This window comes from Natrix helvetica (genome assembly GCF_964273705.1).
Source record: "Natrix helvetica genome assembly, chromosome: 4".
Lineage (NCBI taxonomy): Eukaryota > Metazoa > Chordata > Lepidosauria > Squamata > Natricidae > Natrix > Natrix helvetica.
The window spans coordinates 90,768,044-90,790,368 of record NC_138550.1 but is presented as its reverse complement, the minus strand read 5'-3'; positions in this window follow the sequence as shown (position 1 = coordinate 90,790,368).

The following is a 22,325-nucleotide window of genomic DNA, read 5'->3' as shown; positions in this document are numbered from 1 at the left end:
GTTGACTCAGCCTTCCATCCTTCTGAGATCAGTAAAATGAGAACTCAGATTGTTGGGGGACAATATGCTGACCCTGTAAACTGCTTAAAGAGGGCTGTAAAGGACTGTGAAGCAGTCTATAAGTCTAAGTGCTATTGCTAAAATAAAAAGAAAAACACCTGGACGTTATGAGTTGGCACTGTTTACTTTAAGCAAGCAAGAAAGTGAAAAGCTGCTGCAATGAAATGTATCAGCTGGAAATTATTGACAAAAACCCAGGACTTGGAACAAAACAACAGCATCTTCCAATGAGAAATTGTCTTACTACAGCCTCCTTGGAGTTCCAGTCCCTTGTGCTCAGCAATGGAAGTTTCTTATTTCTCTTGCATTTCAGCTGAACACAAAAGAAATCAACCCAACACAGGAGGTAATGTCAGAGTGGAGGCATGGCATTGATTGGAGAGCAGTACCAAAAGCATGGATGTACCTAAAATATTAGGATAATTTTGTGGAAACAATCATCCCATGACAGTTTGAATTGCTGCAGGTAATTATATTGGAATAGTTTTGTATTCTTCAGCCTCTCGGAGATCAGTCTTAAAGTCTCAACATAGTTCTATCACCATATATGGATTTTTATCTAGGAAGTTTATCAAAGAGGTGCAAACAGCTATTTTCTAACTTACCACTTCATTGATTTCAAGGATTTAAGTCATAGCTAGATAAATCCTGCTGTTGTTTTCTGAGTAGCACATTGGTTTAATGACCCTTTCTTTGACTCCACACCTGTGCTCTGTTAGTTGTATCATTTGATAAGTAGCTAAACTAGACCTTCTGAGGATCCATCTAGAGCAGCCTATCCCTGCCCCATCACATTAGGAGAATGATTGGTGGTTGTTTTGCCTTTGGCAAATGACACTTAGTGGGAGAGGAACAAAGCCAGGGGAATCCACAAAGTTTTTTCCGCATATAAATAGGAACAATAGTGCTATTCTCTAGCCTTATTTATTGAGGCAGGAAAAGGATCAGCAACAAAGTCAGCACAGTTTCATTTATTAATCTTTTTTTCCCTTTTCTGCTGATTCACGGACCACAGGATAGCATTTGAAATGCAACCTTCTGCCTCTGCCCTATAGCTAAGTACTTCAGGAAAATATATTAATTTTCTATAAGGTAACCCTGGTGCTGTTTCCTCAGTGCATCATATAATGCAGGAAAACAGAAGGGCACAGGCTTTTTAAAAAGAAAATCAGAAAAAGAGATAGAGGGAAAAAAAGCTTGGCAGCTTCAAGTACGTAAAGTTGTAGAATTAGAGAATTACAGTACCTGTTCATCCTATCTCCATAATGAATTGTCCTCTTGGAGGTGATAAATTATTTATGAAAGTAATGAACAGATCAATCAGGGCAGCCCCATAGCTGCGACATGGAGCTTTTGGCAAAATGAGTCCTGTTTACATTTATCACTAGAAAGCCTTGACTTTGATCTAGACCTTTGAAAGACATTTATTAATCATGATCTCATTACAGTTTTGGGTAAGCTAATAGCTTTTTATTTGCCAACAGAGTGTCTGATGATTTAGCACTGTTGTCCAAAACTGCGGGTCTGGTTTTGCTATTTAACCTTCTATGCTTGTTTTGAAGATAGTCTTGGAGACTTCCAGGTGCAAGTTTCTGCTGTCTCCTTTTTTTTTTTTGTATGTATGATGGCCACAGTAGTCTCAGTTTTCAGGAACTCAACAGCCTCTGTTGAGCCCAATCAAAATATGCAATTCAACAACAGAGTGGGGAATGTAAATGACCTATTCCTCAGCTATGTATCAAATTTAAATGGAAATTCCATCTCCAAATAAAGTAGAATTGTCCCTTCTTGGAGGAATAACAAAAAAGCAGGAGAAAAAAAACAAGGACCAACACAATGCATGGGAATACAATGTGATGAAATAAATTCAATAATAATGTCTGGATAGAGGATGTAGGTCAGGAACAAAAAGATGGAAGGTAGGGGAGCACAACGATTAGGCAATGTTGCTCATGTCAACAACAACAAATTCATATATTTGGTTTTTTATGTTTTTTTTTTAATTTAATTTTAACACAAACAATCCATATTTCATTAAACAGTGTGTTGTCTGGGTACAAATGTTTTGCGCAACTTAAACTAGAGGGAGGTTCCTACTGGTTCAGACATCAGTGGTTTTGCAGCCTGGGTCGCTGGAACCGGCAGCGACCTAGGCCTGCCACAACCCCGAACTGGTTCTCCAGGTGGCGCCGTAGGGGCACCATCTTTTTTTTGCTTCTGCGCATGTGCAGAGCAAATTTTATTGCACTGTGTATGTGTGTGTAATGTGCATCAAGTGCGCATGCGGCACGGCCATGAGCAAACCAGCAGTAGTGACTGCCGGAACCCACCCCTGACTTAACTAACAGCCATATTCATTATTTTATCTATTTTTAAGTTAATACTAATATATAACATACTATTATAACAATCCCCTTCTTAACTTATTTAACTTTATTAATACAATTGCCCTGTTTCACTCCTCTGCTTTCATTTCTAGTTTTCATATTTATTCTCTAACTATTGATAAAATAACTCTCATATACTATAGTAGTCAGATTCCTTCTTTTCTGGTAGAATCCTCAAGAATAATTCTGGTTTAAAGTCAATATGTTGTTGTATCATCTTCTCCAACCACATACAGATTTTTGTCCAATATTTTTTAGCTTCTATACATGTCCACCCCATATGATAGTACGATCCCAGTATCTGATGACATTTCCAACATTTGGCTGATTTATCCTTAAACATCTTTGCTAATCTTTTCTATGGAAAGTGCCATCTATAAGAGCCTCCTGGGGAATAACAGAGAAAAAGTGTGACCCAAAAAGAGGAGATGGAATTGGTTTATTTTTTTCCCAACAAAATCATATATTTGATTGATCTCCTGATCAATTCTCCAAATCTGAAATTTCAAGTCAGGCCCTCAGATCTAGTAAGACTAAATCTTTACATTCTAGACCTAAGTCCTTGGTCATTGCTTCTAAGAATAGTGGTTTCCAAAGCACAATTTTCTCATATAAATCAGGGTGCAGAAAGCACTGTTGTTTGGCTTGGCACTTGATATGCAGATCTGAAAAACACCTTGCAAAAAGTTGCTGCATAATCCAGATACTTTAGAATTGAACATGTTACTCTGGAAACAGACCTAAATCTTTTGGAATATAGCAATGGGCATGAGAAGATATATATTAAGTACTTTATGCATCTTGTTGAGCTAAGTAGAGAGGACAGGGGAGCTGGAAGTTAAAATAAGTCTAGGGGTAGAAACTCATTTCTATTGAAAAGGTGAAAACAATGTATAGTATATTTCTTGAAAGCAATGAGTGGGAATTAGTAGTGGTGCCACAGGCTTACAAATTATTCACATCAGATTTGGCAGAGCACTCATTAGAAAAGGATGATGCTAAAAGAAATTCATGAAGAAATTCCATTAAGCCAGCCAAATGCTGTAAGGTTATGCACCGCAAGTCACAAAAGCATTTGCACTCAGAATAGCCTAACTACATTATGTTAAACTAATGGGAATAAGCTGTTTTAAAGGCAAGTAAGCTCTCTGGGTTGATTTGTGGATTGTATTGATAAAAGTGGTTTTATTCTGTTGTAAATTGCATCCTACTTTACATTTGTAAGCTTCTCAGGGCAAAGACTTGTCTTATTTCCTACTCATCAAAGCACTGTGTTAGTCATTGTAATGGTTGTTCCATACAGATATTAATGAAGTCATTTTTCTTTTCATTTCATACATTCACTTTTAAAGATAAACCTATTTCATTTTGAGTGTTTTTTCCTTTAAGTGTACAACATTTCATATCAACATTTGCTTGAACTGGTAGATAATATATGGTAGGAGTTGACAGATTTTGGGTGCTCAGGACCTATGCTCAGTACCAACTGACAGATTTGATCACAGGTTTTTATGTCACATTTACCATGGCAGTGTAATTGCCATATAGATATCCGTTCACATACCATTTGTGTTCTTTACCTGCTACATACATACATTCATCCAGTGCATTCTCCACCCACACCTTACAATAATCCCTGATAATACGGGGCAATGTGTCAGTTTCATTACGCTTCTGCCAGTCTCTCTGCAATTGGTCAATCCAATTTATGTATTCACTTATTTCATTATTTAACCAGCATCCTGCATTACTACAAATCAGCAATGTTTGAGTTTACTAGCAGTAATAAACAATGTAAAATGAATTCAACATACAACAGAAAAACTACATAGAGGGAGTAATCTTAGTCTTCTATGGTAGGAACTTCAAAAGTTGGAAAACAACCAATTGAGAATATCCTATTTCACTTTCCCATCAAGTGTCTCTCCAATAGTAGTAGGTCTGCAAGGACCTCTTTTGAAGTCTTAAAGCCCAACAAACATTTAAGGAAGAATGCAGATTTTCAATCTACTGGTACCTGTTCCCCAAAAGTATAAGGTTGCATAATTTATAACTAGCACTTTGAATTGTATATGAAAGCAGGTCATAGTCAGTAGAAAGCTTTTAATGAGGATATTACCCTAAATATGTTCTTTGTTAATTGATCGCAATCAATAGATTGAGCTCAATATTCTGGAGTGGTTGATATTGCCAAGCATTTCTGAGAGTCCATCTCATGTAGAACAAGTTATAGTAGCCTTATTGAGATGTAAATATGATAGGTTTTATCATGGACAAATTGTCTGCAGGATACTTGAATTAACTCAAAGAAATGTTCAAAACGGATCACACTTCACAAAAAAAAAAAAAAAGTGAAAGGTCCTATTTTAGTTGTAATGTAGGAATAGTGCTTGATCTGAGAAATGGTCTTCCCTCCAGAGATCTGGACAGGCACAGTCCTGCTGGGTTTTTGAAAGACTATTAAAAAAAAAAACCTTGACATTCCCCAAAAGAATTAGGGCCTTGGTATTAATAGAGCCTGATACTGGTAAATGCGTTGACCAATTGATTGGTTGCTTATATGTCAGGGTTCTTTTGTATTTTGCATTCCATATTTATTATACTTTATTGTAATTTTATGCTGTTTTTATTCTTTTAGATTGTGAGCAGCTGAAAATTATTAAAATGGATTATAAATTTTATAAATAAATAATTCATGAGAGAGAGAGAGAGAGAGAGAGAGAGAGAGAGAGAGAGGGAGGGAGGCAGGCAGGCAGGCAGGCAGGCAGGCAGGCAGGCAGGCAGACGTACAGTACAGTGGATTGAATACCAGACATATATTGTTCTGCTATTACTTTTGTGGGGCGCAGCAATCTTAGTCAGGCTTATAAGGCAATGTGTCTCATTAAAGAAAAAGGACAACGTGTATTGAGAATTACTCTTTCTTCACAAATGAAATAACCACATTTGCCTTCAGAGAACTGATATTACACCTAAGAATGACTTCAAATGGAGAGTGCTGACAAAAAAGAGAAAGCAATGGAGCATGGAGATAGGGTCAATGTGCTTTATGGAAATTTCAGGACTGTTAAAAAGATGGGCAAATCTTTCTCTCCTTCACAAGAAAGCATGGATGGAGAAAAAGTCTTGAAACTGTAATAAAAAGGGTAAATTCCCCTAAATGAGTCTAAACCTTTAAATTTCTCCTCTTTTTAGAAAGATAATTTGCAGTAAACAATATTAAAATAAATGCAAAGGACTTTTTGACTCGTTCAAAGTCCTTTCAGTAGCATATGCATCCATCTTGCACAAACAATCCCTTTGATGTTGTTTCTCCGTTTCCAAGCCTTTCGAACGTTGTTGGTTTTTTAAAAATAATAATAATATAAGTAACAGCAGTAGCATCAACATTTGAGTGACACGCACTTCATTTCACTTCCGTTGTGCTGGGAAAAGATATGTTCCAATTAGCATTTGGTTCCTGCAATGGTGGAAGGGAGTTTTCTCTCCCTCTCCCTGTTATTACTCCTCAGGCCGAACCACAAGCATAATTTGATTCTGAGACAAACATGCACCAAGCTGTTTAACAGAGATAAAAGCTTAATTTATATCTGTCATATTATAGCCAACTTTCTTTCTCCTCTAAGCTGCAATGCAACTAGGGAATAAGTATGACTCAGCAAGCCTTCCATACGCCTGTTCTATTTCATTATTCATTTGATTCAACTCATGTCAGAACTCCAGGTTCCCTTTATTTTATCCACACAACAACCCTTTGAGGCAGGTTGGAGGGGGGAGCAAGTGAATGATCTAAAGTGAATTTCCATGGTGGATTGTGCACTTGAACCTGGATCTTTCTGATTGTGCTCCATTTCTTATTAGCATTGAAGTAGACTTCTTCAGAAAAACCAGAGTTTGGTTATGAAACCATCTTTGAGGCAGAGCTAAAATTACCCCCGCACTTCTAAAACTCTGTAGAATGTAAATCTGAACCATCTTCCTCTGCTTGCTCATTAGTAAACCACTGGAGTTGAAATCACACAAAGCTTTTGAGTAGAATCGGGCTACTTAATTCCAGTTCATAGGCTAAGGATTGTCAAAGTTTAATATGACCCTGAGGCATTTATTCAGTGGAATGTCCTCTATGCTTTCAAAAATCAAGTGCTTTGGTCTGCAGGCAAAATTTGCACTCACTCAAAATCAGAATTATTTAAATACTGCTTTTAGAGATCTAGTTTGGACTGTATCAAAAATACAAGGTGAAAGTAAATCATTCTTTACAGTGTCCATATACTGCAGTGATGGCTAACCTTTTTGTCCTTGTGTGCTGAAAGCATGTGCATGCGCACACACCCATAATACCATGTGTGTGCAACCCCACCATGTGCCCCCCACCCCCTGTGTATATGTGCCCCCCATGCATGCCTCCCTGCATGCACTTGGGACCACCCAGCCCCGTTTTGGGCATAGCAGGCCTCCCTGAAGCCTCCTGCGACCAAATATGGGTTGCAGGGGGATGCAATGCACCCCATTTTGGGCCTACCAGGCCTCCCTAAAGCCTCCTGGGACAAAAAAATGGGTGTGGGGCGCACACCGCCCCATGCTGCTCCCCCCTGTGCATGTGCACACTGTTACAGATGTTATGTCGGACTTGTATGCAGCTTTATTCCTCTCTAGCATTCATCTCCATTGTTCAGTGATGCATTTCTTGCCTCTCTAGGATTTACATCTATCTGCTCCTGTGAGGCCCTTCCTGTTCCTGTTGGATGTATATATTACATTCTCAATGGCTTGTATTGTGTTTAAACTGCATTTTGATTAAACAACATGAGACCCAAATATCAGCTGGCCAGTGAGAAGCGCACAGGTGGGGTGGACCTCAGCTGGGGTGATGACTTGCATGCTGGCAGAGAGGCCTCTGCATGCCACTAGTGGCACCTGTGCCATGGGTTTGCTCTCAGGGCTATACTGTATGTTGCAGATATAGCTTCAGAAGCATCAACTCTTCAGACTTTCTCCCCCGATCTACAAGGAATAATGAAAATACTTGGTGAGCAGTCTCTGTTATTCCTTGATCTGTTTCCCTGATGGAAACAGGGTGACTGACTTTCTTAGACCTAGAATTCTTGTCCTTTTCTCTACCAGGATGAGCAGAATAGAAGTTCAGAGGCACCAACTTTCCAGCCAAACACTTCGCTTCCTAAATAATTATTCTTTGGGATCTTAACCCAGAAAATATTTAAGGGCTCTGAAATAATGTATTTTTACTCAAATATGTATGTATGAATCCAGTAAATGAATGGAAGACTCTAGCCATTTCCACTTTGTCCATCAATACCAACTTTTCTTCAGTACCAACTTTCCCTTTTCCATCAATACTTAAGTACCTAACAGTTAAGGATCAGTTTGGTGTAGTGGTTAAGGCATCAGGGTAGAAACTGGGAAGACTGTGAGGTCTAGTTCTGCCTTAAACACAAAGCTCATTGGGTGACCATGGGCCACCAGTTTCTCTCAGTCCTAGAAAGGAGGCAATGGCAAATCACTTCTGAAAAACCTTTCCAAGAAAACTACAGGGATATATCCAGGGATGTGCTGCTGGGGGTTCACAGGGGTTCATGAGAACCTCTAGCTAAGATTCTATGCAGTTTGGAGAACCCCCAAATCCCACTCGTGGCTGCTCCTGCCTGCCCTGCCATGCCCTACTCCACCCCACCCCACACCTTCCAGAAGTCCTCATGCAGGCCGTTTTGGATGCAGGTAAGTGCAGGGTACATGGAGGCTCAGAGAAGGTGAAAAACAGGCCTACTAGAAGTTTGGGAAGGCTGGAAAGGGACATGTTTTTGACCTTCAGAGAGTTTCCAGAGTCTGGGGAGGCCATTTTCACCCTCCCGGAGGCTCAAAGAAAGCCTCCAGAGTCTGGGGAGGCCATTTTCACCCTCCCGGAGTGTAGCTAACATGCTTAACGGCATTAAATACCACATCCTTTGTTGCGCTTGAGCACCTGTTGTTTACGCAGAAATGCTAAACCACAAAGCCTGTACGGAGAACTCTGGGCATGAGAGAAAACCACATCCTATGGAAAGCTTCTAACCTGCTTAAGTTTTGCCCTGCAACAAGCATCTAACCAATCATGTAATCATACGCTGTATTACGAAAACCCTTTTTGTATGCCTTAATAAATACCGTCTCAATCAGCCGGTCGAGGTCTTTTGCATCTTGCTGAGCTGGTTGGTGCGTTCCAACACACCATGGTGTCCGTGTTTCATTAGCAGAGCTAGACCCACCTAGCTCAAGCGCACCCTTGCGAGGGTCCCAACGCCTAACTCAGGCGCACCCTTGAGAGGGTCCCAACGCCTAGCTCAGGTGCACCCTTGCAAGGGTCCCAAAAGCAGACGAGGTCATCGCCGCGTGGCAGCCAGCCGCGCAACTACAACTGGTGACCCCGACGTGCCAAATTGCCCTTCGCCTTTCGGACGTCCCACGCCGAGTCCCGTGTCTACGTGTTCGGCGCCTTGATTCTCATCTCACGCACCTGTCGGGCAAGCGCATCGTGAGTATGGGCTCCTCACTCTCAAAGTCTCATGCCTTTCATAGGGATGAACTTTCCCTTTTAATCAAGAAAGCCAATTGTCTGCAGAAAATTAATGGCACCACTGTATATCCTCTTTCCAAATCTGATATTGATCAACTTCTTTTTTATGTCTATCAACACTGCCCGGCGTATCCCGATACCGGAACTCTTAAACGTTCCACATGGGAACGCCTTGGCTCTTACCTTCACTCTTCTCCTCGTGCTCCCTTTGGTGTTATGTCTTCTTGGCGCGCCGTTATGGCCACCCTTAATATTGTTTATCCTAAAGATTCCCTCCCTTCTCCTACAACTCCCCCTTCTACTCCCTCTTCTGATAAAATCTCTTTGTCTGCTCCTGTAACTGGGGATCCTCCCCCTCCGTATCCTCCACCTACGGCTCCTGATTGTTCTCCTCCTTCCCCTTCTCTTTCTCCTGCCTGTTCCCTCCCTTCTCCCTCCCAGGGTGGTCACATCTCCTCCCTTCTCCGCTCCCCTTCTTTTTCCCTTGACTCCTCCGATTTCCCTGCCGCCTATCCCCTTACCTTTGTGCCGGGCGCTCCCGGCCCTCCTGTCCATTCCAACATTGAACTGCGTGTTTTAAAAAATCTTAAAGAAGCAGTTACCGCCTATGGTTTACAGTCTCGTTACACCCAAGGCTTGTTGGACTCTCTTGTATCTACCACCACTGTAATGCTTTTGTATGATTGGAAAACTTTGTTCTCTATGTTGATGACTCCTGCTCAATATGTTGTCTGGTTGTCTGAATATGAAAAATTGGTTGATGCCGAAGTCCTCAAAGGACTTCCGGCTCAAGTTACTGTTGACCATCTCAAAGGCACTGGTGCATTTTCCACTCTTGTTCAACAACAAAATTGCCCTCGCCGCGCCTACACCTTGACTCATTTACTCGCCATGACCACTTTAAAACGATTAGATGATTCTTCCACTGAAGCCACTCAAGCTTTTTTGAAAATTATGCAAGAACCTCATGAATCATATTCTTCCTTTATCAGTCGTTTGCAGACTACTTTAGAAAGACAAATTGATAATGACGCTGCGAGGAAAGAACTTTTGGTAAAATTGGCTTATTCTAATGCGAATGAGGATTGTCAGAAAGTTTTACAAGCTGTTGCCAATAAACCTGGCGTGACAATCGCTGAGTTCTTGCAACTCTGTCGTGTCATTGGCACGACGTCTCACAAAATGGGTGCTCTTGCTGCTGCCATTTCCTCCTCCATTTCCGCTGCTCTCCCGCCCGCTGCCACGTCACCTGACGCACCTGCTCTTTCCCGCCCAGGCAACTGTCATAATTGTGGAAAGCCTGGCCATTTTAAAAGTCAATGCCGTTTGCCAGGCGGTGGAGGCCAAACGAGGGGCTCTTGGGGTCCGCCCCCCAACCCTACGGTGAAGCCAAAAACTATCTGCCCTCGCTGTCGCAAAGGCTTTCATTGGGCCTCGCACTGCCGTACTAACCCCCCTCCCGAGACCCCTCACTCGGGAAACTAATTTCGGGGTCCTCAGCTAACCCCACTCCAAAGGCTGATCCTCCTTTTTTGTCTATTGCTTCTCAGCACCCTTTGGTGCATGTTCCGTCCCCTGATATGCTTTCTTTACCCACCGCATATCCGGTGGCGCTTTCAGAAGCATTCACTTATGATGATCCTGGCTCAGTCTTTACCCTCCCGCTATCAGTTACCTTATTGACTCCACTTCCGCCTTCTCAACCACTTTTGCTCATGCCTAACTCCACCCTCATTCTTGAGGGTGTGGTTGCTGCCCCTTTTCTTTATGACTCCTCCTCCTTAAAAAATATTTCACTCGCTGGCATCGGTGACCGATGCTTCCACCTTACTGCTGATACTATCGTTGCAACTCTTTTAATTCTTCCTTCTTCTGATACTTCTTCAGTCTATGCTCTACATCAACCTGTCCAATCTAATAAGCCTTTGCTTACTATCTCTCTTAATGGACGTCCTTTTACAGGACTGGTCGATACTGGAGCTGATGTCTCTGTCATCCAACAATCTGAATGGCCTTCTTCCTGGCCTTTGACTGATTCTCCTTCGGTGCAAGGTGTGGGCGGCGCTCAATCGGCCAAGGTTAGCACCAAGTGGCTTTTTGCATCTACTTCTCATTCTTCTCTTACTGCTTATATTAAACCTTACGTTCTACCTTTGTTTATTAATCTTTGGGGACGTGACTTGCTTTCTCAACTTAATGCTACCTTGAATATTCCTTAAAATCATGTCATTATTTTCTCTTAAGCTTTCGCTTAAAACTAACACCCCGATATGGATTGATCAATGGCCTCTTCCCATTGAGAAACTACAGGCCCTTCATGCATTGGTGGATGAACAATTGCAATTAGGCCATATTGAACCATCCACCAGCCCTTATAATACACCTGTATTTGTTATTAAAAAGAAAATTGGGAAGTTTTGTCTCCTTCAGGATCTCAGAACAATTAACTCCATTTTACAACCTATGGGAGCGCTTCAATGTGGGCTCCGAAATCCAAATTTAATCCCACAAGATTTTGATCTTGTTGTTATTGACTTAAAAGACTGCTTTTTCTCTATCCCATTGTATCCTGAGGATAGACTTCTTTTTGCCTTTACCATACCTGAATATAATAATTCTAAACCAACTGCTCGATATCAATGGAAATCTTTACCTCAAGGTATGATGAATTCTCCCACAATGTGTCAATACTATGTTGATAAAATCTTGCAACCTTTTCGTCACAAGTACCCTAGATTTTTGATCTATCATTACATGGATGACATTTTGCTGGCAGCGGAAGGACCTAAAGGTACAGTATCAAAAACGTTACCTCAATTACAATCCTTGTTACATACAGCAAGCCTTCACATAGCTCCAGAAAAAATTCAACACCAATATCCAATGCAATATTTAGGTCATAAAGTAATTGCATCTGCTGCGGCACCTGCGTTACCACGTTTAACACTTCCCCCCGATCCCACATTGGTTCAGCTACAACAGTACCTGGGAACTCTTAATTGGGCTAGGCCCTATTTATCCCTTTCTACAAATGACCTTTCCCCCTTGTTTCAAGGCTTGGTAGGCCTTAAACATCCTTCTGATACCATACATTTGAATCAGCAGCAACTTGATTCTTTGGAAAAGGTCAACTATACATTACAAACTACATGGGTGGATAGAGCACTTCCACACACTCCCCTTTCATTGGCTCTTCTTGCAACTCCTCAACTTTTGACAGGAATCATCATACAAGTAGTGATGATCCCAAAACCTAAACTTTATATTTTAGAATGGTTACATCAAGCACATACACCTCGCAATTCACTCACATCCAGAGCAGCCCAAATGGCTTTGCTCATTGAAAAGGCACAAAAAAGAACCCGTGTCTTAATGGGAATGGATTTTGTTACGCTTTATCTCCCTTTTAAGTTATCTCAATGGGAACCTCTTTTTCAAAATTCTACCCTTCTCCAAGATGCACTCACGGAATGGCCTGGTCAAATTTCATGTTATCTGCCAGCTGACCCGAGGATACAAGTTATTAAGACCATTCCGATACAATTTTCTACACCAATAACATCACAACCCATTAAAGATGCGTTGACCGTATTCACAGATGGGTCCAAAAATCATGGTGCATGTACGTGGAATACACAACAGATATGGCATAAGAAATTGACTGATACACAAACATCTGCACAACAGGCTGAGTTGGCAGCCTTCATTTTGGCTTTGGAAATATTTTCTTCCGAACCTCTAAATATTATCACAGACAGTCTGTATGTTGCTCAACTAACTTTGCACATTTTTGATGCCTATATCTCACCCTCTTTAACACCTTCCCTTTTGACATTATTTACACAATTGCAAACAGTACTACACGCAAGGACTAAACCTTTGTTTGTAGCACACATTCGTAGTCATCAGCATCTGCCTGGGTTCCTATCCGAAGGAAATCACATGGCAGATGAGGCCTGCAAAATGATGCCTGTAACTATTATTTCACCTCAGCCTGCCCCATTGACAGCAGGTGAAAGTCACACCTTTTTTCATCAAAATAAAAAAGCCTTGATGAAGCAATTTGGCATATCAATGGCAGAAGCTACTGCCATCATTCAACAATGTCCCACGTGTAGTCTCCAAGCCAATAGTATCCCGCAAGGAGTAAATCCAAGGGGTACTGAGGCTTGTGAAACTTGGCAAATGGATGTTACTCAGTATCCCCCCTTTGCCCCACGGAAATACCTTCATGTTTCTGTGGACACTTTTTCGGGTTTTATTATGGTAACCCCGCAAAGGGGTGAAACTACCAAACAAACAATTAATCACTGTATTCGATCTTTCGCAACATTGGGGTGTCCAAAAATTTTGAAAACTGATAATGGTCCCGCCTATACCTCCTCTGTCTTTGCTGAGTTTTGCTATAGGTGGTCCATTACTCACAAATTTGGAATTCCTTTTAATTCCAAAGGACAAGCAATAGTAGAGCGGGCAAACAAAACCTTGAAATTGGCTCTTGATCGACATATGGGGTCAAAAGGATTACATCCCCCCAACCTTCCAATGTTGCAAAACATTCTAAACACTTGTCTTTATACTATTAACTTTCTCAACCTTACTGGCACTCCTGCCTCCTCGGCAGCCTCTCGCCACTTTTCTAAACCTCCTCTCCCTGCCTCCCGACCTCTTGTCTACTACAGGCAACTGCCGGATGCACAGTGGAAAGGTCCGGCACAATTGATCACTTGGGGAAAAGGCTACGCAGCGGTACAAGTTGACGACAAGACTCTCTGGGTTCCTGCTCATTGTGTTCGTCCATATCATCGTATTCCCAAAGAAGATCAAGATGACCCTGCCTTTTCTTCTCCCCCTGACCTATCACTCCTTTTTCTTTAAACTTTTTCTTTTATTGTTATCTTATGCCTCTGCTCGATTTATTGTTCACCTTCAGGTGATTTTTGCACCTCTTGACACTCATGTGACCTTTGTGTTCGAAGACACTCGTCTCACTGCTTGTCCCTATGCCTTGCAGCATCAGGGCCAATTTCTTGTCCCTTCTTTAAAACCTTTGATATCAATTCAATACTTATATCAGAGCTATTGTCAAGTTCGTCTTTCTTTACAAGTAACTCCTCAAACTATTGGCTCCTACTCGTGTCTCGGGTTTTTGCCCAATAACATCTATTTTAACCAAACTGTTTATCTTTACTCAACACCTTCTGCAGCCTATCCTCCGTTATCTTCAATTTTTCTTTCCTGGATGACTCTTGTCCGCACCTCTTCTCACCCCTCTTCAAGAACTTTGCTTCGCCATTTTTCATGTTGTTTTCCAGAGCCATGCGACGTTAATACTTGTTTGTGGAAAGCCAAAGAACTTCCAGATTATGTACCAGGAGTAAGCAAGCCTCTCCCAGAAGCAAGAATTCGCCAAAATGCTCTTGACCTCCCAAAATTCAATTCCCTCATACGAACACATCAAGTACACTTTACCTTCACACAGGGGGTACCATATGCCCCTACTATGTCTTGTCAACAGCGATCTCCTATCAAGATGAAATGTACCTTTTGGCGATGGTTTTTTAACAACACATGGCTTCCTGAGGATTCAGAACATTATTTACAAACATTTCATTTCCGTACTACTCAATTGACTGTCAAAAACCCTAAGGCAGCAGATTTGGGACTATATCAATGTGAAATTACCAAGATGGTTAAAAGATTTGCCACTTCTGCCAGATTGACCTTATTGTTGTTTCAGAAACAGTCCTCTTATTCCCCACGAATTCGGCGTGCTACATCACTTACGTCTGACAATCAAAGTTGTAATGATTGCATTACCACCACACGGACAGGAACTCGCATTACAAAAACCCTGCTATATTCCAACATGAAACCTGAATGTACATCTGACTTATCATCCTGTACGCATAATGCTACCTTGTACCATCGTTGTAAGGAATCATCTGGGAAGATTCATTGCTATGATCCAAAGACCCTAGGCCCAGAAACTGCCTCCCTTTATGTATATGGATATAAAGGAGGACCTAGTGATAATTTGCCTATTGTTTTTTCTAAAGCCCAATCGAGTTCCGGATACATTACGCATAATGTATCCAGAGGACAATCAAAAATATCAGCATGTTTTGACATATGTGAGGCTGTTAGTAAAGGTCAAGGATCTACTAATAATGCAGGACGTCTTTGTGGCAATCTTGGATGGCAACGATCATATTTGCAAGATAGGAAGTATTTTTTCCAAAAAATATCTGGATCTAATGCAGGAGCTAGTACCACTTACAATTATTGGTATACTAAAGATGTTTCCACTCAACCTGATTATAGGGGTCCTCAAGGCATTAACATTACTCGTGAACCTGCTTCATCAAACTGTGGTTTTAATAAATGCAACCAAGTTTGTATATATTTACACACATCTACCACACCTAGCACTCAGTACCGTTTTCTAGGTCTTGGAATTGATGGAAGTGGGGCAGATCCGTATGGGTATATTATTGTTCAATTAACAACAACCAAAGTGGTTCGTAAAACCATCTCTATTTTTCAAAATTTTGAAGAAATTATTTCTCAACTATCCTCTTTGGTATTGCCCCCGAAAGCTCATAATATGTTTATTAGTCTCGCTGAAACCATAGCTAAAGAACTTACTGTAAAAAATTGTTTTGTATGTGGTGGAACTAATATGGGGGACCAATGGCCTTGGGTTGCACATCAGGTTAATTACACTGAATTGGTAATCCATCAATCTAATTATACTTTTACCCAAAATGGTACTGAAATATGGAGAATTGATAATTCTCTGATTGGTCAAGAATGTTTTTGTCGTAACAAAACTGCAAATCATACAATCCATGTGGGAGACACTCCTTGCTTGGGCCAATGGAATAATGGCTCCTGGTGGAGTGTTAATGGATCAATGCTCAAATTTCCTGTTTTGTCTAATATTTCTGCATTGGCTTATTTAAAAACACCAGAAGATACCAAAGAATGGCAAGCCCCCGTGGGCTTATATTGGGCATGTGGAACTTATGCTTATAATAGGTTGCCTCCTCAGTGGTATGGCTCTTGTTTTTTGGCTTCTATTCGTCCTAGTTTTTTTCTTTTACCATTGACCGTGCGTACTCAATTGGGAATGCCTGTTTATGATACTCTAGATAATATTCACCGTAGTAAACGGACTATATCCCTAGGAACTGGTGTAAAAATAGGAGGTTGGAAAGATGATGAATGGCCTCCTGAACGCATTATTAATTATTACGGCCCTGCAAATTGGGCAAATGATGGGACCACGGGATCCTTTGGTAGAGATCCCAGTTATTTGTTAAATCGCATTATACGACTCCAAGCGGTGGTAGAAATCATTACTAACGATACTGCAAAGGCCTTAAATAAATTGGCTGTTGAAAGTGTAAAAAGTAGGACATATATAATGCAAAATCGATTAGCTTTAGATTATTTACTGGCTAAAGAAGGAGCTGTCTGTGGAAAATTTAATCTAAGTAATTGTTGTATTGAAATTGATGATAGTGGTCATGTAATTAAGGAAATCACTGATAAAATGATGAAAATTGCCCATGTTCCTGTACAAACATGGACTGGATTTGATTTTGGAGGTATGTTTGATGGTATTTTACCCAAATTTCCAGGTTTAAAAGCTGTTTTTATATTTGTTGCAATGATTGCTATGGGATGTATATTATTACCCTGCTTATTACCTATTTTTGTATCTATGATAAAGCGTAGTTTGAATGCTATTGCTGAAGCAAAAGCTACTGCACAAATTAATATGATGCTTGAGAATAATGCATATATCTTGGTGCCAACAGATGAAAGTAAGCAACCCTTGCTACATTTCTCCTCGGATAATGATTCGGAAGATGACGCTGAAAGTATGGTGGGTGCGGACACAGGAAGCCTGGGGTCGAAGGACAACTCGCAACCTGATATAGCACTCACCTCCATGGACGTAAAAGCTCCATGTTTTCAGCTTCAATAAAGTAAAAACAGAGGAGATGTAGCTAACATGCTTACCTCCTCCGTGCATGTATGTCTTTGTATATATGTATGTTTATATATGTCTTAGTGTACGCCGCCCCGAGTCCTGCCCGGAAAGGGAGCGGCTAATAAATCCAAATTTATTATTATTATTATTATATTATTAACGGCATTAAATACCACATCCTTTGTTGCGCTTGAGCACCTGTTGTTTACGCAGAAATGCTAAACCACAAAGCCTGTCCGGAGAACTCCGGGCATGAGAGAAAACCACATTCTATGGAAAGCTTCTAACCTGCTTAATTTTTGCCCTGCAACAAGCATCTAACCAATCATGTAATCATACGCTGTATTACGAAAACCCTTTTTGTATGCCTTAATAAATACCGTCTCAATCAGCCGGTCGAGGTCTTTTGCATCTTGCTGAGCTGGTTGGTGCGTTCCAACACACCATGGTGTCCGTGTTTCATTAGCAGAGCTAGACCCACCTAGCTCAGGCGCACCCTTGCGAGGGTCCCAATGCCTAACTCAGGCGCACCCTTGAGAGGGTCCCAACGCCTAGCTCAGGTGCACCCTTGCGAGGGTCCCAAAAGCAGACGAGGTCGTCGCCGCGTGGCAGCCAGCCGCGCAACTACACCGGAGGCTCAAGGAAAGCCTCCAGAGTCTGGGGAGAGCAAAAATGCTCCCCCCCCACTGCCATGGTGCAGGAGGCTGACTAGTCCATAACCACTATGGCCACGCCCACCCAGAAACCAGGTAAAGAACCCCTTGCTAAAATTTTTGAAGCCTATCCCTGGATGTATCCAGGCAGTCTCCAAGAGTCAGACATAACACAATGGAAGCAAAAAAAAGTGAGGTTGCACAAAGTTTTCAGTGAATTAAATCAAATCATCAATGCTATGTGTGTATGTGTATGGGAGAAGTGAAGTGCCAAAAAGTCAAGATTATAATTGCCATTAGCATGATTAAAACCCAATTCCTTTTGTACATACTGTATGCCCATATAAAGTGGCAGAGATTCAAGTCACACTGATTCAACTGCCATCTTGACTCTCCCCACTGCAAATCTCATTTCAGTTAGTAGTTTGTTAGTTTATGAGGCGAGTGATCAAAACAGGATAGTGATAGAAATATAAGGAAAAGAAAAGCAGTTAAGGTAGGATTGGCTAGGACTGTTTATTTGCAGGAAGAAAAGATCAAGATACTGTCTTTCTACCTTTCCATCTGTTGATATAAACGAAGTGGCAGGTGAATTTTACTACACTATCAATGACAGGAGAGTGACCTCCATGATACCCAGAGACAGCTTAGGGATGCTGAGCAAATTATGTGAGACATGATCTTCCCTGCAACAAAAAGGAATAACTAGGAAGTTCTTTTAGGAGGAATGGTAGGAGGCTGTTTTTGCTGCCCTCCAAATCACCTGAGATTTTCCTAGTTTAGATCCTACAGAATAACAAATCTCTTTGCCTAGCCTGGTACCTATGATTTTCTTCAGCAGATATCTTATTAAGTGCAGAAACTCTTGTGACCTGGAATTTATAAATATCATAGAAGATGGAACCTTTCATAACAATCACTTTTGATGGTTCTTTCTCCTGTTGATCACATCAGAATTGAAGCCCAGAGCAGCAACCTTTTAAAGGACAACATTTTATTAACCTAAGGAAACTAAACAAGTGGAATATTTTACCTTTTCATAACTTTCTCAGAGTCTTGTAATACTTTCATCATTCTGTTTTTAGGGGATTTCCCCTTCAATCATCTCCTGGTTCCACAGAGGCTGGTAACCCAGTCACTTTTACTTTGTTACTAGATTTTTATCTACGTATATATCTAAATCAGTGGTGGGTTGCCAATTTTTTTACTACTAATTTGGATGCGCTCCTGCGTGCGTTCGTTCTCGCACTCGTGCGCTGCTGCTACTACTAAGGCTGCTGCTACTACCCGTTCACCCGATCTGGGCCGAACTGGCAGCAACCCACCTCTGATCTATATCTATAATCTATCTATCATCTATCTATCTACACATAGACACACACACACACACTCACACACACACACACAGGACATACCTAATCCTCCTTCCACATATTTCCCCATAACAACAGTTCTGTGAAGTAGGCTGGGGAACTGACTGACCCAAAGGCACCCAGCTGACTTCCATGCCTAAGGGAGATCTAGAACTCATACTATTAAAAGTAGCTATGGAACAATAACAACAATATTCATACTCCTTAGTGCCTATTACCTCCTTTTCTAACATAACTTAACAGCTACAGAAAATAGCATTAGGCATCTGATCTGGGATTGACTGCAGCTATAGGCAGGATGCTTTCAAAATGGCAAACACAGATTACGATGCAGTATTATATGTCGAATAACCCTTAAAGGTCTCTTGATTTCCCCTTCTACTGGCTCTCTGTGATAAGACTGGGGCACAATCGGGCAGCAAGGAGAACTTCCAGGTGCTGTTTATTCCCAAATGTTGCTTCAGATCTCAGAGGATGTTCTGGTTCACTCTGAGGCATTTTTTCCCTCATTAATTTAAAACAGATTATCTGGAAGGTGAACACCAGTTTAATTCAGGTCAATTTTTGGGTGTTTTTTTTCTGGTCAAGGGAGAATTTTGATGCAATTGATGAAATCTGTTAGAATCTTAGGTTTATCTTAAAATGTTAATTTAATCTGAAGTACATTTCTAAAATGAATGGGGAGGTTTCTGCTTAGGCAAAGCTTATAATTTATGAAGGAAATGAAATAATGTTGCACATCATTCTGAAATTTCAGAAGTGTTGGTTATGTGGAAAGAATTGTGATACTTGAGAAAGGGAAAGGAATGGGAAGGGGAGGGAAGAAAAGGAAGGAAAGAAATTATTGTGTCAGCCTGGGCACCATATACTCTGCTTGTAAATATTACATATCAATTTAATGTCTATCCTCTTATTAAAGGTATGCATAGTGACTTCTCAATTATTTAATGGGAAGCTTACCAGATTCTGTTTTTTTTTCCAAATAAAATATTTAGAGGGTGTGAACAATGTGCAGGATGAGTGTCCTTTCTTTGATGTAATTTAAAAGTGAACAAAAATTTGCTTCCTCACATTCCTTTTATATCAATATGTTTTCTGAGTAATGAGTTAACTAGTCTTTTTTTTTCTCTAACATGGTACCTTTCTGACCTTTTCTTCATCAAAGCCATGTTATTAAAAATATTATTCATTAAAATGTTTTCTTCTTTTTTATCAGAACATGTTGGCAGATACTTTACATTTAGGAAACACATCTACTAATAAAAATATATATTTAAATCAATGCCAACCTTTTAATTTCAGGAATTATTTTGTGCCCTATTCCGATAAATTCAGAAAGCAACTTCACAGTTAACTTCACAAAACATTCATTAAAATTACAAATATTTGTGTAACTTAATTACAAGTAACATTGCAGTTAAATGGTGTGGTTAAGTAGAGGTGGTTTGTTTGCTTGAGGTCAGCTATTTGGGGCTTTTAAGGATTAGATTCAAGTTATATTATTCTCATCACTATAATTCCTTGAGTGGAGTCCTTCTTTAAAATGTCCATTATTGAACACAAAGAAAGGCAATTTGCTCTTTCTCTCTCTCTGCCTGACAATTCTATTGTTAGCATTCACACAGTTCCAGAGGGCCTATCAATCCCCTGAAACAAATCTGAAATTCCTACAAAGAGCTACAGTTTTCTACCAGCGACATTATGCTGCTGGATCAGAAGCTTTCTGCAGGCAGAACAACCCCTGCTTATAATTCACAAAAGCACTGAAAGAAGTGATGATAAGGAAGTAGTGAGATGTCAGACTACTGAGTTGATGTACTGTACCATCTTAAATTATGGGGGGAATCACAAGCTCCCTCCATCAGTGTTTGGAGGTGCCCTTTGTCACGATGTTAAAAAGTTTGCTAGGCCTGAACTGCCTAAACTGACATTCAAGAGTTAAACTAAGAAAGCTTTATTGCGCAGGTCATAAAACAAAATGTTATCTGAAAGTGATTTATTGCGCACGCGTTACACATTCCAAAATTCTTTTCTCTTCTTTGTTCGGCAGCCAACTTTGGCAGACGTAGCTTTCATTATCAAAATGTAACCAATTAGTTATTTCTGTTTCATTTACTTTTATTATTTTATTATTAAAGTTTGTTTATTAATTAGAATATTTTAAAGACTTATTTTTCTCAATATCTCAAAAGATATGCGGAAGGGAATCAGCCACGGTCCATTGATCTCCAACAGGGTGTTTTTCCCCTGACACCCTTGTCTTCTGAATGGTCAACAATGGTCATGCAGCACTGCAGTGCAGGCTCTGCCCTTCTGTACAGACACGATGTCATGAATGCTTATACAAAAAAGGTAGGGTTTGCATCATTATACTGCAATGACACTTTGTCATTTTTACTCCTCCTTGTCCATTTGAAGATATTCCTGGCTCACCTAATATTTTTTTAAAGCTTCTATACTATAAAATGGTATAGGTAATAAGAGAATATATTTTTTTATTTGTTTTACTACTCAGGAAACATATAGGCTAGGGGTGGAGAATGATGGCCCTTCTAAGTCTTGTGGATTTCAAGTCCCAAAATTCCCAAGGCACCCATGGAATTCTGGGAGTTGAAGTCCACAAGTCATAAAGGGGCCATCATCCCCCACCTCTGATACATATACATATTTTCTTTCTTCCTCCTTTCTCTGAAATATTGGAAATGTCCATTCTTCCTGCTTCATTTTGTTGCTTGTATATACCAGACCTAAATTTCTATCCTCCTTTCCCAACATATTATTCCTTAGAAAATTCTCTAAGCAGTAAACATGGAAACTAATCATAATGCTATTTCAAGATAATGTGCAATGTTCTCAGAATCTGTGAAGAATGATGGCAGTTTCTCATGGTTAAACTTCAAAAATAAACACATAAATAAAGAGAAAAAAATACTTCTGACCTTCAATATTTATTTCATTTATAGTAGGAAATGCTCGGGTCAAATGGTTTTTCATTTCAAAGCTACAGGTCATGGCAAACATAAAAGCTACACAGATGTAGAGGGACACATTTTATGGTTGAGCTGTTTTTGTTGATGTACTGTTTGAAAGTCATTCTTACTTCTAATTAAAAAAAAGTTGCTTCTATATTGCAATCTCCCTCTCTTACACACACACACACACACACACACACACACACACCACTTGCTTTCTTCAGATGAAATAAGATCCAGCCCAAGCTGCAATTATTTTCTCTTTCCAATCTTCTTCAATTTAACTTTGGCCACAGTTTGAAAATAA